Source organism: Caretta caretta, chromosome 2, assembly GCF_965140235.1.
Source record: "Caretta caretta isolate rCarCar2 chromosome 2, rCarCar1.hap1, whole genome shotgun sequence".
In the NCBI taxonomy this organism is placed as follows: Eukaryota; Metazoa; Chordata; order Testudines; family Cheloniidae; genus Caretta; species Caretta caretta.
The window spans coordinates 100,911,301-100,930,458 of NC_134207.1; the positions used below are offsets into that span (position 1 = coordinate 100,911,301).

The following is a 19,158-nucleotide window of genomic DNA, read 5'->3' on the forward strand; positions in this document are numbered from 1 at the left end:
TAAAGTCAGACCCTGATTAAGAAGTTGACAGCCTGTGAGTCCATTCTTGACAATGATGTCTATATTCGCTAAACTTGTGGTGACTGTATCTAAGAGAAGACACTGAGATTCTAACCATTTACTTTGACCAAGACTCCTCAAGGACAAATGGTGAATATTCGATTTCTTAAGACACGAAAACTTTAAATACATAAATACTTCAGCTGTTTCACTTTCTGCCAGCTTACATTTTGCTGATGTCAGGTATTTTCACTGTCTTGGTCTTACTGTCTTTCAGTGTGTTTTGATGTTCATATTTCTTTTTTATTCCTTCTTTCTTGCTGTGCTCCTCCCTTCCCTTTTCTTAAACAAATAGATGATATGGTAATATGAGCCCTAGTAGGAAAAAGGTGTTGTTTGACTCAGTTGGGGTATTACTAATCCAGTCACCAAATGCAACCATAACACAGCATGCATTTTAATTATTAAATATAATGGAAACTTTGTATTTTAAATCTAGAGCAATACACCACTTGTTTGAAAGCGTACTGTTCAGTTCTGTGATTTCAGCTTGTAGTGAATTACAGTGCGGTATTATTTGATTAATTATTACAGGTTGAAAAGTAGTAGGGTTCAATGGTCCTGTTAATTTTTAAAATACATATGAGAGATCAAACTGAAGATGAGTCCTATGTGTTTGGGATTTTTTTAAAATCACTTAGTAGACTGAATAAGCAAGGCAAAGAAATATATAGAAAATTATCTGGTCATTCCAGCTAACACTAATTGAAAGGAATGTTTTCAAGACTGACAGCTTAAACTCAATTTATAAAATAGACTTTTGCTTATTAAATGCCACCCTTATTTTCTCCTTCTCATTTCTATTTGTATCAGATGATTGTCGTAAATGCTTGTACAGTAGAAGTCTTGTCAACTGCAGCCTTATGTAAAGGACAGTGTGCAACTACAGCACACCATTCGGAGCCCTGAACCGCTCTAAATCACAATTCTTGCTTCCCTTTTGCTCCTGGGGATAAGTGACTTACTGCAGCTCCAGAGTACAGTTTCCTTTCCTTCTCCTGCCAACTCAACTCTGCTAGTAGTCAGTTACATTGGGATTATGGGGTAGAACCAAGGCTCTCTCCTCTCTCCCTGCAGACATTGCTCCGGATGGGAGGACTGGGCATGCAGCCCCTGCTCCCTCTCACTTCCATACTTACATCTGTAATCAGGGGAGAGCTCACCTGGCTGCGCAGAGGAGTGGGATATCTCACCACCTAGCCTTTAATGTCCATCACTATTTGCCTGTCTTTGTCTTACTTTGCATATTAATGTTCATTTTGGAATCTACATTCATGTGTATTGATTTATTCATTTATGATTACTTACCCTGCTACATTAACTAGAAGCCCTTATGTCCTTTAACTCTTTGGCTGCTATTAATTTATATGGCTTTTTATCTGCCTTTATCTTGTTCTTGCAAGTTTTATCAGACTCTGAATCATGCCCTACTTTTTACCATCTAATTTGGGAGCAATTTTTTCCCTCTTTGAAGCCATTTTGGCTATTGCTTATTTTTGCATTTTAGAAAGTCCTTGTTGTTTTCAATACCTGCAGATTTTAATACTTCATCTCCTTTCCAAGTACTCAGTAGGTTTAATTCCTCCAAATGTTCAGTGGTGGAGATGGCTCTGGGGATGATTAATGGGATACAGAACTTTTCACCTCTAGTTTGCCTGAATCTGGCCCAGGTTAACAGGAACTGAAAATTGTCATCTAATGTCTGTTCGATGACCTGTGTGAAATGAGTTGATGGTCTCAGGCCAATTCTTAGTGGGCTGGTGTTCAGAGCACACAAAACACAATTATATTTTTTCTTCTTCAAGTGCTTGCTTATGTCGATTACAATTATGTGTGTGTGCGCTGCGTGCTCAGTAGCCGGAAGGTTTTTCCCCTAGCAGTACCCGTCGGTTGTCTCAGGCACCCCCTGGAGTCGCGCCTCTATGGCACCATATATGGGGCCCTGCCGGCTCGCCGCCACTTCAGTTCCTTCTTACCGTCTGTGACGGTTAGCTGGAACGCTTGTTCTCACTTGCTTCAGCAAGTCTTTCGCCCTAGTAGTGTTCAGACTTTATCCTGTAAATAGTTAGATCAGTAGTTAGTAGTTGTAGTTAGTTTGTCAGTATATAGTTAGAATTCCAGTAGGAAATTGTTCTGGGGGTACCCCTCTAATCTCTCCCCCGGTACTGGGGCATGTCTCGGTCCCTGGGGTTAAACCCTGCGCAGCTTGTGGCAAACCTGTGCCCAGGAGTGACCCCCGCACTTCCTGCTTAGTGTCTGGGGGAATCTCAACAAGAAGACCATTGCAAGATCTGTAGGGGATTTCGCCCCAGGACTCAAAGGGACAGGGATCAACGGTTCATGTCCACTCGGACCCAGGGTCAGCCGAGCCGAGACTGAGCACCTCGGCCTGGTGTGTAGTGTTCCGGTGTCGACACAAGGAAGTTCAGCGCCAAGAAAGGACTCAGATAGAGATCCTCAGCATCGACAGGGCTCCATGCAGGGCAGCACATGGCACTGTTCCCAGTCTCTGGTGCCCCACAAGAAGAAGCAGCCTGACATGCTGTTCATCGGCATGTAAAGATTCTGGTGCAGTGAGACCTGTGTTGGGCCACATAAGTGCAGCAACGCCTAGCCTGGCTCTGTTGACTCCTGCCCCAACAAGGGGTCAGTTGAGTCCGGTTCCCCAAGGCTCCCCTCCCTGGGAGGGTCACACACAGGCGTTAGAGTTGCCCTCCACGCTGGAGACCTTTGAGGTGGTGAGAGAACTCATCGCATTCATGGAGCCACCTTCTCCACCTAGGCATGACTGGGCACCGAGCTCGAAAGCAGCGGCACCCCTGAAACCCTCAGTGCCGTCCCTAGGCAAGCCAGTGATGGGACAATGCCATTCACCATCCCCTTGGCACTAGTCACCAGTACCTTCTGGCAGCAGACAGGCAGGGGAGCCGCACCGGTCCCCAAGCTCCTGGCACCGCTCCCCGGCACTAGTCGGCACTGCTCCCCCAAGATCCTCCTACAGCGAGTCCTCCCAATCAGAGTCAGAAGCAGAGTCCTTCATATCCAAGCACAGCCAACACAGATTGGAGCGCAGATGCTCGAGGTCAGACAGGGAGAGGCAGCAATTCCCACCGATGCCATGGCCCATGCAATGGCAGGCTCCAGCCCAATGGCCATTTTGGACCCCCCTAGGCATTCCACCAAAGCCAGGGGTTCTATTTCAGGAGGTCGGTGTGGGTGGCCTCAGAATCCCATGTGCCTCCCCCCACCTCCCTTGGTGCAGGACCAGCTGCCCCATGCCACACCGGAAGACCCGGCACCAGGTGATCCCCTTGGTGCCGAGGGCAAGGAGCAAGGGCCGGTTCCAGTTAGAACCTCATCTTCATCCTCACCAGATGAGGCAGTGGCTGGAACCTCCACAGCCCCTGGACTAGAGGACAATAGGGTCCACAAGCAGCTCCTAAAGAGGGCCCAGAACCTGGGGATCCAGGTCGAGGAGGTCTTTGAGACATCAGACCCCATGGTGGACATCCTGGCCCCTTCAGGTCCCTCCTGGATTGCCCTACCGCTCATAAAAGCTATACGAGACACCACCAAAATGCTGTGGCAGACCCCCACCTCCCTGCCACCTATGGTGAAAAGGACAGAAAGAAAGTATTTTGTTCCCTCGAAGGGGTTTGAACATTTTTATTCACATCCCCGCCTGACTCCGTAGTGGTGGCAGTGGCAAACAAATGGGAATGCCAAGGGCACCAGGGCCCATCACCTAAAGCCCATGATGCAAAAAAGCTGTACTTTTTGTGCGGAAAATTTACTCTACCGGGAGGCTCCAGCTTTGAATTTCAAACCACCAGGTGATCCTCGGTAAATATATCTTTAATTCCTGTGGAGCTATGTCTAAATTCACAGAGCTTCTGCCAAAAGACTCAAGGGCAGAATTTTCTGCATTGGTGGAGGAGGGCAAGCTTGTGGCAAGGATGTCACTCCAGGCAGCCCTGGACATTACTGATTCGGTTGCACATACCATGGCTTCAGCGGTGGCCGTGAGGAAGAGCTCCTGGCTGCAGACATTAGGGCCCCCATATGTGGTCCAACAGACCAACCAGGATCTCCTGTTCGAGGGCTTGACCAGTTTATCTGAAAAAACAAACTCGCAGTTTCATAACCTTAAGGACTCTAGAGCCACTCTCAAGTCCCTGGGTCTCCATACTTTGTCTATGCAACAGAGGCATTTTAAACCCCAGCCCCATCTCGATTCTACTACCTGCAGAATAGGCAGAACTACTCTAGGACGTGTAATAGAAACAATAGGAGGCGGCCTCCTCCCTCATTGTTTCAGTGCTCTGGGCAGGCAAAACAGTCCTCAGGTCAAAAGCAGACCTTTTGAAGGTGCGCCTGAGGGCGATGCACCAGTTCAAACACTGGATCCAACCATTCCCTCCTTTTTGTGCCAACTATCCCGTTTCTATCCTGCATGAACCTGAATTACATCAATTTGCTGGGTGCTCCGCATGGGAAAACTGGGATAATCTCTCCAATTTAGCTCCTTCCCTCCCTTCCAGCCCCCTTCCGTGTCCCTCTTCAGGCACCCTCTCACGAGAAGCTTCTAATGCAGGAGGTATACACGCTTCTAAGTTTGGGGGCAGTGGAAGAGTTCCCTTAGGAGCTGAAGGGCAGGAGTTTTTATTCCTGGTATTTCCTAATACCGAAAGCCAAAGGTGGCCTCAGGCCTATCCTAGACCTGCGAGACCTCAACAAGTTCATGAAGATACTGGAGTTCTGCATGGTCTCTTTGGCCTCCATCATCCTTTCCCTGGATCTGGGGGACTGCTATGCTCGACTTGAAAGATGCTTATTTTCATATTTCGACAACATATGTGTCTCACAGAAGGTACCTCAGGATGGTGGTGAACCACAATCACTATCAATTCATAGTCCTCCTCTTCGGCCTGTTGGCGGCACCTCGAGTGTTCACCAAGTGCATGGCAGTTGTGGCCACTTTCTTGTGGAAGTGTCAGGTGCAGATGTTCCATTACCTCAATGACTGGCTGATCAAGGGCCTCTCCAAAGTGCAAGTGGAGGCGCATGTGAGCCCGATAAGAGCAACTTTCGACAACCTAGGCCTTCTATTGAATGTGCAGAAGTCAACCCTGTCCCCCGTTCAGCAGATAGAAGTCATAGGGTCAGTACTTGACTCAAAACAGGCAAGAGCGTTTCTACCACTGTCATGTTCTCAGACCCCTTGTGACATCATACAAGGTTTCAGACAATTTCCTATCACCACAGCCAGGAATTGCCTAATGCTCCTTGGCCACATGACTGTTTGTACTTTATGTAGTATAGCATGCCAGACTGAGACTCTGACCTCTTCAGGCATGGCTAGCCTCAAATGTATTGACCAAACCGGGACAGTCTAGACAAAGCAGTTATTCTTTCCTAGCCGGTTCTCGAGTCTCTCCTGTGGTGGCTCAGCCCGCAAGCGGTGTGTGCGGGTGTTCCCTTCTCCAGACCTCAACCATCCATGTCACTGGTTACGGAAGCATCAGCAATAGGTTGAGGAGCAAACCTAGAGGGACTCAGGGCCTGTGGTCCAAAGTGGAGCTCTCACTTCACATCAATGTCAGAGAGCTGAGGGCAGTCCGTCTGGCATGCCAGATCTTCCAAGTTCACTTGGAGGGGAGGCATATATCTGTCATGACAGACAATAGAACAGCGATGTTTTATATAAACAGATGGGGGAGCACACTCCTCTCCCATGTGCCAGGAAGCCTTCAAACTCTGGGACTTCTGTATAGCTCGTTCAATACCCCTGGTGGCGTCTTATCTCCCTGGAGTTCAGAACAAGTTGGCGGACTATCTCACAACCACAAGTAGTCCATCTGCCTGGATGTCCTGAACACCATCTTCCGACAGTGGGGAATTTCCCAGGTAGACTTGTTCACCACATGACACAATAGGAAGTGCCCGCAGTTCTGCTCCTTCCTGAATCCCAGCCCGGCTGGATCGCGGACGTGTTTCTTCTTCTTGGGAAGGACCACTGCCTTTACACGTTTCCACCCATACCACTCGTCCACAAGATACTACTTAAGGTTCGGAGGGACGAAGCCTTGGTGATATTGATAGCTCCAGCCTGGCCCCATCAGCACTGGTGCACGTCTCTTCTGGAGATGTCAGTGGAAATCCTGATCACCTTACCACTGCTCCTGGACCTGATAACTCAAGATCACGGCCACCTTCAGCACCCCAACCTCGAATCTCTTCACCTCATGGCTTGTAAGCTCAGTGGCTAAACCCAACAGAGCTGGCTTGAACTGATCCAGTTAGGGAAGTCCTCCTTGGCAGTAGGAAACCATCCACTAGGGCCACCTACCTAGACAAATGGAAGAGATTCACAATTTGGTCATCGCAAAATTACATGTTTCCTACGCACTCGACAATACTCTTTATATTGGACTGTTTCCTGCACCTAAAGCAGCAAGGGCTTTCTATGTCATCAATAAAAGTCCACTTGGCTGCCATTTCTGCCTTTCACCTAGGCGTGAGGAAGCTGATCGGTCTTCGCCAACCCAATAGTCCAGTGCTTTCATAAGGGACTTGACAGTTTATACCCTTAGGTACGACAGCCGATCCCGGCTTGGGACCTTAACCAGGTCCTTTCCAAACTAATGGGACCACCCTTTGAACCAAGTGCGACATGCTCTCTGCTCTGTCTCTCATGGAAAGTGGTATTCCTGGTGGCAATAACCTCTGCCAAGAGGGTACCCGAACTTAAGGCCCTAACATCTGAGACTCCTTACACGGTGTTCTATAAGGATAAGGTTCAGCTTTGGCCATATCTGACCTTCCTCCTGAAAGTTGTCTCCCAGTTTCATGTTAATCAGGATATTTTTCTCCCAGTTTTTTACCCCAAGCCACATGCAAACAAAAACTTCATTCTTTGGATGTTCGCCAGATGCTAACCTTCTATATTGAATGGACGAAGCTGTTTTGGAAATCTACTCAATTATTCATTGCAGTAGCAGACAGAATGAAGGGGCTCCCAGTCTCTTCTCAAAGAATTTCATCATGGATTACATCGTGCCTCCGGGCATACTATGATCTGGCGAAAACACCTGCCCCCCGCTGACAGCGCACTCTATGAGGGCGCAGGCATCTTCAGTGGCGTTCCTGGCCAAGGTTCTGACCCAGGAAATTTGCAGGGCCGTGACGTAGTCCTCAGTCCACACCTTTACCTCGTATTATGGCATTGCTCAGCAGGCTAGAGATGATGCAGCCTTCGGCAGAGCAGTGCTTCAATCAGCAAACCCTTGAGCTCCGACCCCACCTCCAAGTTCCTGCTTGGTAGTCACCTAATTGGAATCAACATGAGCAAGCACTCGAAGAAAAAACTGTTACCTACGTTTTGTAACTGTTCTTCAAGATGTGTTGCTCATGTCCATGCCAAGACCATTATATTAATGGTGTCTCTCCTGACAGTTTTTGCACAGAGTTTGAGGGTTGGATGGACATGGGAACTGAATTACCCCCTTACCGGTACAGGTAAAACCTCACTGGAACAAGGCTGAGGCACAGTTGTTGGGAAGTTATGTAGGGAAATATGAACTGCTGCTCCCCATATTTTATCTGTTCTGTGGATAAACAGATGACTTAAATCTCCAGAGATAATTGGTACTAACACCAGACTTCTCTATTGCCTTTTTGTTATTTAGGGCAAAATACTGTGCTGTCTTCAGTTCTCATGTACAAGTCTCATTTATGTCAAGAGCAGTTGTGCAAACAGAGTGAGGGCAGTATATGGCCTTTAATTACTGTCTTAAGTGGATAAGCATTAAAGTTTTTATTCTGATTCCCTCCCTCTCTGCACTCCTTCCTTGTCTTCCTTCTGAAACAGATTTATTTTTTAAAAAATTGTTAAAAGAAAAGTATACCAACTCTCAGCGTGGAGTGAATTTTTACAGCTGAGTTATAAATTCCTGAAACTAGGGGGTTTATAATGGAAATACTGGGGGGAGAAGGGGCGGGGGTGCCATAATACATATGTAACCTTTTTTCCCTCTTTTTAGTGAATAGACCGTTTAAACTAAATTAAGTAAAGGATATAAATTCTGTTGTTTCAGTTTTTAATATTTCATGGCTGATTTTATAGATAAAAATTACATTTAACAATAAATATGAAGCAGAATTTATACAGCCTGTTCTAGTTTGATATGGAACAGCAAATCCCATTTCTCTGTAGCTGTAAAGAAAATTCATTATAATGTCTTTGGTTGTAAGAGATGGCTTCATTGTGATTAGTTACACTGATAATAAAACAACCTTTTTACAAATGGCACAAGATACATGGGATCTCGTGTGTCTGCCTTTTAATGGCATTGAATTTGTGCATTTGCTACCTTTATTCAGGGACCCTTTTTTTTCTTTTACAACGGGACACTTTTTAAATCTGCAAGTTATTTAAAAATATGGTTAGTCTGCTATTACTATTAATCTTAAAAATAATACCTTTCTTTGGAGAAAGAGTTATTAATGTAGCTGGCCAGTATTAATTGTCTTTGTTGTTGAGCTTTTCTAATTAAATCAGCTCACTTTTTTGATTTTTTTTTTTTTAAACGGGCTACAATCTCTTTTGTTTCCTATAGCATTTTGTTAATTGTGAATACTAAATTCCGGGCCCAAATATTCGAATCTGGGTGCCTGAATCCAAAAGCCATATTTAAGACCTAAATAAAAGTGGCCTGATTTTCGAGGGTTCAGCACCTATTTACTTCAATGGGATTTGTGGGTTTTCAGCTCTTTTGAAAGTCAGGCCACTTTTTTTTAGGTTGTCTAAATATAGAATTAGGCACTAGTGCTAGGTATCCAGTTGTGAACATTGTGGCCAGTATTTATAGCTAATGGCATATTGTTTTATTAAGTTTAAAAATGCCTTTAACAATATTTTGAGCACCTAGTTCACTGGGTAAATGGGCCAAGTAAAGTGAAGTGATTGATCTAATAAGATTCTTTATATATTTGTATTGTCAGCTATTTATACGATAGCAAATGCTTTACAAAAGTCTCTGATGTAATCTTATGTTTTCTAGTATGATAGGAAAATGTTCGTTCTGGATGTTATCATGCTTAGAAAAATTGGTGTAAAAGCTACAAGAGAATATTTTACTGTATTTTAAAATGTACAATATAAGTACAGTGCATTAATCTAAAATATATTCCTTTTCTGATATAGGTTAAAAATGAGAGAGGTATTTGAGATTGAAGAACACTGTAGATATGACAACAGAGGTAGTATTTAAATAGTGAATTAGCAGTTGAAGGTTTGGATTTAACAGTAAGTGAAATATGAACGATAGTATTAAGGAAAATATTACTTACAGATGTACGATACTGGGAAATATAAGTGGCTTTGAAAATACACAAATATTAAACTTAAGATTAGGTTTCCCTTTTAAGCTCTTTTGTAAACAAAACTTTTTGAAGCCAAGGTAGTCCAGTATTTGTGGTCTACAGTTTGATACTGTGCCACTGTGCATATTAAACTATACATTTAATTTTAAATGTTTATGTATCTTTGGTGGATTACTGTGGCTCAAATGAGAAGCCTTCTGGCACTGGTTAAGTATTTTCATAGAATTTAATGAAGGGAAATACCTGTGTTAATGACTCTAACATAGGGCTAGATACTTTATGATGTGTGCTGAGCAAGGGGTCGTGCGGAATAGCTCTTCCCCAGTAAGTAGGTTGTGACAGTCTGAGTCACAATCCGCCTCCCAGTCTCTCCAGTGCTCCAAGGAAGAAGTAAGCTGTTCTGGCTCTTTACTTGTGGTGTTGGTGAAGCTATACTGACTGGTATACTAAGGGGGCAGAGCCAAGACTCCATCCTTTCCTGCCTTCCTGTGCCAGATAGGAAAGCAGCAGATCTGCAGAACTTGCTTGCTCTCCCATGTTGCAACTTGTAATATGGGCAGCATGCAAGAAAGTAAGGTGTGGAGGGTTTATGCCCCCTTGCCCCTTTGCATGGGTGTGTGGGGTTAGTGATGATCTATCTAGTAGTGTGTGTAACACGTTTACTGTAGGAGCAATTTTATCTAGGTTTGCAAATATCGTCTTACGCTTATGTAGCTCAGAATGCAATCTACACCATTACCTTAGAGATGATATTGAAAAAACTGTATATTTTACTTGCCCATCAGAAAATATTGCTCTCACCAAGTAAATAAGACAGTAGAATTGTTCAAGGTTCATTTTAACCCATTGGTTGCCATGGTATAAGAAGCATTTTTAGTATTAGTGCTTTGCTAACATTTCCCCTAGAAACAGAGTGGTAGGTAGTAGAATTAAAAATACACCATGCATGGAATAGAGGGGAAATCCAGACCCATCCCTGGAGGGGATTCTGTACACAGAAAAACTAGTATATGACTCCTGGGGGCATTTCTCATATTCCAGCCCAGTTCACTGGACTCCCTACATACTGTTGTATAGTGGGGATTTGGGGTGAGGGACAGACCCGGGGAGAGGTAGGGGTAAGGCTGGTGGATTCACAGATACATGGATCCAACAGCTCTTTCTCCCTGTGTGGTGGACGCTCCAGCCTTATGCTGAAGTAGCCACTCTGTGATTTGGGACAGAGGATTCTTTTTGCCTTGATCTTTGCTTGGTTCTTAATTTATGTACTGGGGAGATAATTTGGTGATAAGCTATTAGCTAAGGTTTATAAATACTATACTATTATATAGCTGTTGCATCGTGCTCTTGAAAAATAATGAGAAAATTTAGTACTGAATTCCCAATTATTTACAGAAAGGTGGTAAGAAAGGAGATGATTGTTTTGGATAACAAAATGAAGCTGCATCATTTAATTTTTATTTTATTTTATGTTTTTTTTTTTTGGCTAGTAAAGAATGGTGTTTGTTCTCAACACACCTGGTCCTGTAACTGTACTGCATGCATATTTCCCGCCGGGGTAATGAGAGTTTTAATTGCTGATTGAGTCCTTGATTCAGCAAAACAGTCAAGCATGCTTAATTTTAGGCATATGAGTAATCTCTTTTGAAATTAGGCACATGCTTAAATACTTTCCTAAAAAGGAAAATTCCTAAGTTTTAGTGACTGACTGAGACACAAATATTGGCACATTAAAACAATTTTGCATGGGAAAGAAAGGCTGTTACTGTTTCCTGCCTGTCAACATAGAACCTGGCGAAGATCATACTAGATTTCAGTTGTAAAATTTTGAACTTTTTACAGTATAAAACCAGATAACTTTACCAGATGTTTGGTGACTTGGAATGAAACAAAGGTTTGTTCACTGGAACTTTGAAAGTAAGCAAGTCATTATGGAGGAAGTCAAGCTTTGCACACAGCCATCAGTAGTTTAAATCTTGGTCACAATCGTCTGAGATTACAAGGAAGAAATTCTCTGCTCAAGGGAGATGAGAGGATTAAAGTGATTTCTTGCATCTACTGTGAGAAATCATCAATGAGAAATGTTGTGGCTTGGTGTGTGTCTCTTGCACTACATGCCAATGATCTATCAAATGTGTATCCCAAATGTGTATCCTTGTTCTTTTTACTGGATCCTAGTGACTAGTACTAATTTTGTTTGTTAAAGCAGGACCTGTTTGGAAAGAAGTATAAGGATTACAGAGAACTGAAGGCTGCTGCTTCTGTTTTACTGAAGTCTTTTAAGGAACTAATGTGTGTTCTTTGTGCAAGGATTTGAAACAGCATCTCTTCTATTGGAGAAAAGAGGATGCAACACATATTTAAAATTTTTCTAGTAAATTAAAAAGTAAGGTAGACATTTCCTCCAAGCATGTTCCTCCCATTTTTCGAGTTGGGCTGAGAAATCAAGACTGAAAGCAAATTTTGTGGTTCAGATAACTTATAGAGCTGAATTAAAATACATTAAAGAACAATATAATACAAGTGGATTCATTGTTGAAAATATTTTGACCATCTAGAATATTTTAGTGAAAGTATTTACTCGAGAAATATGTAAAATTGCAGCATATTACTGTTTGAACTGCTCTTTTACAGATGAAGTGCAATGGAGTATTAGGCTTCCTGTGAAAATGGCCACCAGGTGTCATCAGAATGCTTTTATTTTTATTAATTTGCCATTGCTCTTTAAATGTGTTTGAACATTTTGGTTTTTTACTGGGAAACTTTTTCAAGCTACCGCACAAGTATTCTAAATGGAATGTGTTATCTGCTTCAGTGAAAATCTCATACAGCTCTCTTTCAACTGAGATATTTGAATAGGTTAGTGGCAAAAGAAATACAGGAAACATAATAAAACTGTGTGTCTGTGTATACTCATACATATGTTAAATGTTATTGTTTTCCTCAAATGGCCATTTAAAAGATGGAAATAGGGAGGTAAGTGATATAGGCCTAGTATACATTAGACAAGCTGCTCTGTAGTAACCCCATATAACAAACATACGATTGTCATCATGGCACTTTTGGTGTTTGTATTCCCAGACTAGATAAAACTGATTTTTAAAGACTTGAGATATTTTATTTTTGTCCCTTTATGACATCCTTACAGGGAGAGTTAAGATTATTTGGGTATCCTAACTGTACATATCCAAACTTTTATGAGCTTGAATTCTTTTCAAGTTTAACCTTAACTCTGAATTTCCTGGGATAATTTGGGATAATTATAACATTTCTGTAATGAATTTTACCCTAAATTGCTATAATGTACTCTCAACCTTCACTCCATCCTAGTGTAATTTTGGCTTGGAATTTGTCTAGGTACATATGTAGCTTTCTTTACAATATTCACTGAGCAGTGAGTGGCTAGACAAAGCCTGATATTTCTAATGTGACAAGCAGTAAAAATTCTTAAAGAAAATCTTTATACTTTATAAAGAAGCAAAACATATTTTTCCTTTGCAATTTATGTGGTTCCAACTGCTGCTCCCCTGCTATACCTTTGATTGTCTCATCCAGAAGGTAAGTGCATAGTTGTGTACATCAAAGATGGAGCTGGGCACTAAGCTCAGAGAAGCCATGTTCTAGCCCTTCCCCCTCTGCTGGAGGTGTTAGCTTTCTACATCTGTTTAAGAAGTGTTAATGGGTATGTGCAACCTAGGACAGCATCAAGGAGACTTCTTGTTCCCCGATGACTTCTGTATCATCAAAGAGCTGCTGGTACTTTAAACCAACTGTTTGCAGACCAAGTCAATACAAGATTGTTCACTCTACCTTTCAGGCTTCATTTTGGGGAAAAAGTGAAAAAAAATCCAGGAATCCTTGGCAAGACAACTTCAGGACAGTATTCTAGGAAAGTTATATTCCTCTCAATTAAAGAGGAACAGAGTTGGGAACTTAAGGACAGATCATCTAGAAAAAAATATCTAAGTGCTAGTTTGCCAGGAACAACAATTTTAACGTAATTTTTACTTTTCACTGCCAAAAAACAGGACATAGTCTAGAGCCACACTATATTTTTCAAGCAGTCTGCCTGATATATGGCACGCTCATGCTCAGATCACAAGCATAGGATGAAGAGAGAACTTTGTAGTGTGCATGGTCCAATACCAATACAGATGAATGGGTTCTAAAAACTATAGCAGAAGGGATATTCAGACTTATCCCAGAGGCTTTAATCAACAGTTTTGTTCCTCCTTTGTTAATCAGCCCAAAATGGTCAGAGTCTTGAACAATTTTGGACCATTGAATGAATCAAGATTTTTAGAGCAGTGCCACAAGAACAAAGAAGGCATGGTATTCTGAGAGTTCACAAAAGAACAGGTCTCTTTGCTTACTACTAGAATTGAAAAGTGTAAACTTCTTCCCTGAGGTGTTAAAATCTTCTGCACGGAATCAGTAAGTCCACTGAGCGTAGGTGGTAATAATACCTAGCTCTTAGATAGTGCTTTTCATCCATAGATCTCAAGATATTTTAGAAGGGAGGTAAGACTATGTTTCTTGAATTTGCAACAGCACACTTGCACACTCCCATTTCCATTTCCATCTCATCAATATATCATAGAGCTGGTCAGAATTCTTTAAAATTTCATAATCTTAAAATGTTTTAGCTCTTTTTCAAGCAGCATTGAGCCAGTGAAAACTTCCAAATAATGATTGGAGTAAAATGTTTTCAACAATTCTTTTCCTCTTTTGGGGTGGGGACCAGCTCTGTATTCTCCAATTCTCCATTTTGGAGCATCACTTCCAATACTAAAGTCTTTTGTTAAGTTTAGATAGGGCCCTGATGCCCTTTTACCAACATAACGATAATCCTCAGAGCAGCACTTGGAGGAGTCGGGACTATATGTTCATCCGTACTTCAAAGACTGTCTTTTCAGAGTCAATTCAGTCAGTAGCTAGTACTACATTTATCAGCATTTGAATCGGTCTAATATAATGGATGGATTATGAACAGGACGAAGACTTTCCTCCACCCCACGTAGTGTTTAGTGTCCTCAGGGGCCCACTTCATCTCATATTAAGGGAGAGTGTTTTTGTTTATGGATAAAAAGAATACTTTTGGAACCCCATCTCAGCTGTTATTATTTGAAGGTACCTTCACGTGCTGGGATTAAAGGCATTGAGCAAATAAGTGATCTCTTCAGTGCACTCCATATGAGGCCACTGTAGCTGTTTCTGCTACCTACTGGAAAGTAGAATTGGTAAACAGAGACTGCTAAAGTTGTCAGTGTGACTCAGATGATGATTATTAGTGTTAAAAAAACAAAAACTCTACAAAAGAGTGCACCTTTGAGGCATCGGAATGGTAGGGTCTGACACTAATGCTAGGACTGTGGTTTACTTGGAGAGGCAGTGCCCCAGTGACAAAGGTCACTGGCATAAACAAAATTGTCCAAATATTGCCAAAGATGAGTGGTGAGACTGATCCTTATGTGGTTCTTCTAATACAGGCTCCATTTTAAGGGTTGATGTGTTGCAAATAAAGATGTATATGTGTGTCAGATGATACAAGATGTGCTGAGAACAATGCCTGTCTTCATTCCATTTGAACCAAGAAATCATGTTGTCTTCGTTATTCATCAGTGTAAAGAATAGTAAGGAAGCCATGTTACAGTAGGAACATCAGGAGAGACCTCTAAATTTACATAGGATAATGTAGCTCAGGAGTTTAGAGGGTGCTCATTTGGCATGATGGTTTCATGCTGAGACAAGGGTCATCCAGATCAACTTTGTCCAAGTTAAGTAAGGCGCTAGTTAAGAGAATCTTATTTCAGAGGCAAAGAGGTTCCAGATTCGTTTGAATCCCATTCTGTTGGATCCATGATTCCATTGAAAGGAATGATTGGTTTGAAAGCACTGAGGTATTTTTACTGGAAATATGCAAAGCAGCTCCCTGGATGTCCGTACACACCTTTGCCACATACTATACATTGAACATTCAGGCCTCATCTGGTACTGTGAGATGCTAATTTGCTCCTTGGGTACTGTTTTTGAAAGGCCTGAGATTGGGATTTAGTACAGAAAAATGAAAAGGAAAGGAGAAATTTAAGACCCGTAACTATACTTTCTTCAGGTTCTTCTGTATAAGTCCAGATTCCTTCCCTTAAAAAGTTGGCATATGCCTCCCCGAAAAGTAAATAGAAACGTACTGAGCATTGAGTTAAGGAACTTTGTCATTCATTACAGATTTAAGGTTAATTATTAAGTTAATTGCTTGTCCCTATGATCTTAACTTAAAATTACTGCTTTCTAAATTTCATCTGAGGATTGGGAAATGGCATGTCTCGTTTAATTACACTATTGGAAATCTCAGCTGTACTGTCTCCATCTACTGGCAGAGATCAACTATATCTCACTATTTGGACGGACATAGAAACATTTGAAAAAAGAGAACTGTGAGGTGAAATATTTCCCCTTTTTTCATCAGGGGAAGACTTCCTAACCCCAAATAACTGACTGCTTACTGAACTTCTGCAGACACAACATCCATACCAATAGATATATGAAAAATATTGCAGAAAGAGCGCAAGAATTTGTGTGATTAGCCTGTAGGAAGTGGTGATGGAGATTCAGTAAGTGGCTCTTTTTCTGCTGAGTATGTACTTAAGTATGGCTGCTGGATGTGCTTTTTCAAATGCAACTTACAAACTGAGATCATGAGCATTTGTTGTTAAAGATCCTACAGAACTACTGAAAGACTAGTTTCAGAGTAGCAGCCGTGTTGGTCTGTATTCGCAAAAAGAAAAGGAGTACTTGTGGCACCTTAGAGACTAACCAATTTCTTTGAGCATAAGCTTTCGTGAGCTACAGCTCACTTCATCGGATGAAAGACTAGTGTTATTCACCATTGTATACTAGTCAAATTTATTAAATTACAAATATGTAATATACAATTGGAAAATTATATATATAGTGTGTGTAAATTATCTATCTATATTTCCTGGGTTTTTGTGTGTTGTATGTGTCTGTGTAGTAATGATGTGATACGTGCAGGTGTGCCTTTTGCAGATACAAGAAAAGCACTTTGCCTCCTTTGTAAAGTATGTTGAGATCTATGGATGAAATCATTATGTAAAAGATAGATTATTATTACCGCCAGAGTTACTGAGCTTACTGATTCCCTGCACCAACGTTCAGAACAGTACATACTTCTTTTAGAATCCCATAATTGATAACAGTGTCCCAAGTAACTTTAAAATGCCTTTTTAATTAATCAAAGAAAATTCCCAAACAAAATAATTTGTTAATCTGAAGTTAATGTGGTAGATTAATTTCTTGGCCATATCCTTAAGAATCTAATCAAACATTCTTGAGTTATATGAGCATTAAAAAGTTGTATGTTTTTTTTTTTTTAAATAACTTTTCTTGATTAGAACAGCTTCATTTTGAACATCAAACATGACATGAGGAGTTGCTGTTTGATAGAATTTGGTTTTAAAGTAACAAATGTTGAAAGTTTGACAATTGTGTACTGAGTATGTGCTTAACCATGGCAAAGCTATCATTGATGACAGTGGTGGAGTATTAGGATCTGTATACATACTAACAGAATAGGATAGTTTTTTTACTAAATTAACACCAAATTAAGGTCTTCTGTAATGTTGCACTTTAGATATTTGTTCTCATAACTTCAAGTGATTCCAGAGGACTTTAGACTAAGGTGAAGAGAGTGGGATGAGAAGCACAGAAGCTTGAACTGGGCATCCTTTAGATCTACAGGTCTCTGAATTATACAGTTAGTTTCTGTACATTCTGAAGAACTTGGAACTTTGATGATATTGCTCAATGACCTCTATCTATAAGAATGATCCTTCTTACAATATGAAAATGGTCAGAAAAATGGCTATTTAAAAATGGGACCTTGTTATTCTGCAGATATGCACCCTGCATGTATTCCAAATATTACTTGCTAACTTTTATTGATAAAAATAAGTTTATTTTTGTCAGTGTTACAGAGCCAATGCTGCTATAGGACAGTGAACATTAAAAATGTTTTAAGGCCCTGATTCAGCCCAAACTCTTCAATATATCTTAATTTTAAGTATGTGTTTAAGTCTCATTGACCTCAACAGAACTACTTGTTAAGTTACGCACATGCTTTGATTAATCAGTTTGGTTAATCAAGTTCCAGAATCTTTGCTACTGATAATGAGCACGAGCCAGAGAGGGTGCAGCTTGCCTTTCAAATCTTAGGTTGAATTTTCACTGGTGACTTTTCAGAGTTAACCTATTTTTAAGGGCTCAATCCTCAGCTGGTAAAAATTGATGCAGCTCTTTTTGAAGATACTGGAGGTATACTGATTTACACCAGCTGATGATCTGGCCATGACTTTTCAACTTCTGATCCATGCAGTGGGTTCCAAAATGTTAAACCTACTGGTTGAATTAGGAAAGAAAATTTATAAATCATGGGAATCAGGAAAGCACAATTAAAGAGGCAGTATCTGGAAACATGAAACAGCTGTACTGTTCTGGAAGTATTTAATAGCTTGTTTTAGAAGCTAGGCAGGGCCTGGTCAATAGTTGAGCTTAATGAGAGACTTGCAAGTAAAAAATGAGTCTATAGAGTACATGTAACTTCTGTGCATGCAGTTGCTTTTAGGTCTCACATAAATGATTATTAATAGAAAAACAGGGTGGGTGAGGTAATATCTTTTATTGGACCAACTTCTGTTGGTGAGAGAGACAAGCTTTTGAACCACACAGAGCTCTTCTCTTCTTCTTCAGCTCTGTGTGGTTCAAAAGCTTGTCTCTCTGACCAACAGAAGTTGGTCCAATAAAAGATATTACCTCACCCACTTTGTCTCTCAAATACCGTGGGATCGACACAGCTACAGCTACACTGCTTACATATTAATAGAACAAGCAGATTCTCTAGCTTCATATGTAGCCCAGCTGTTTTAGGTACAAAGTCTTGAGTTCTATATCCTGTTGGAAGTATTCCTTGGAAATAAGGATAATTCTTATTTGCTATTTACACATTTGGATAGCTTACTGTACACTATTGTCTGGATCAGTTTTGGAATTATTTATTGTTATCAGAATGCACATACTGTTATGTATGGGCTCATGCATTCAGGGGCTCATGCATTCAGTGGAAATGGAACCAAAATTTGGCAGCTCACTAACACTGGGTTCAGTGGCAAATTGATGTTTCTATGGTAGCATTGGTAAATAGAAAAACATAGATTTTTATTGAATTATATATTTAAAGCGGAGTTTTCAATCAAGTCATATTAACTTTATTACTTTAATTTTTATTTTAATATACTTCAGGTTTGGAATGTTTTTTCTTTTTATTATATACACACACACACACACACAAATGACAGATTTCCACAGAATTTGTTCAGGGGCAGTTGGAAGATTTTGTATCTGGAATGGATCTGCCTTGTTTTGACATGGAGAGGAGGATCACACTGGACTGCTGGGGAAGAGTTGTATCGACAGTTGTTAGTGGAAAGGAGGTTTTTGGCTGTTGGACTGGAGGTTTTGGCTTCTGTAGTGGTGGAGGGGCTTGGGTTTTTTTGGCAACTGTGAGAAGAGAAAGCACATGTTTTTTTCTTTCCCTCCCCTCTGGCACTTCTGTTACTTGTCTTTCTTCCACTGAAAGTGTGTCCTATTGTTAACTTTTCTCCTTGGAAATGACAGGTGGTTTTAGTGGTAGCCTTTTGG

The 19,158-nt window shown here is 41.1% G+C and overlaps 1 protein-coding gene across 2 annotated transcripts in view; it reads left to right on the forward strand.

The window, feature by feature from the left end:
• The window catches only part of ZNF407 (zinc finger protein 407), a 460,779-nt gene that overhangs the window by 12,721 nt on the left and 428,900 nt on the right, over positions 1-19,158 (forward strand). The gene's annotated exons all lie outside the window — the stretch shown is intronic.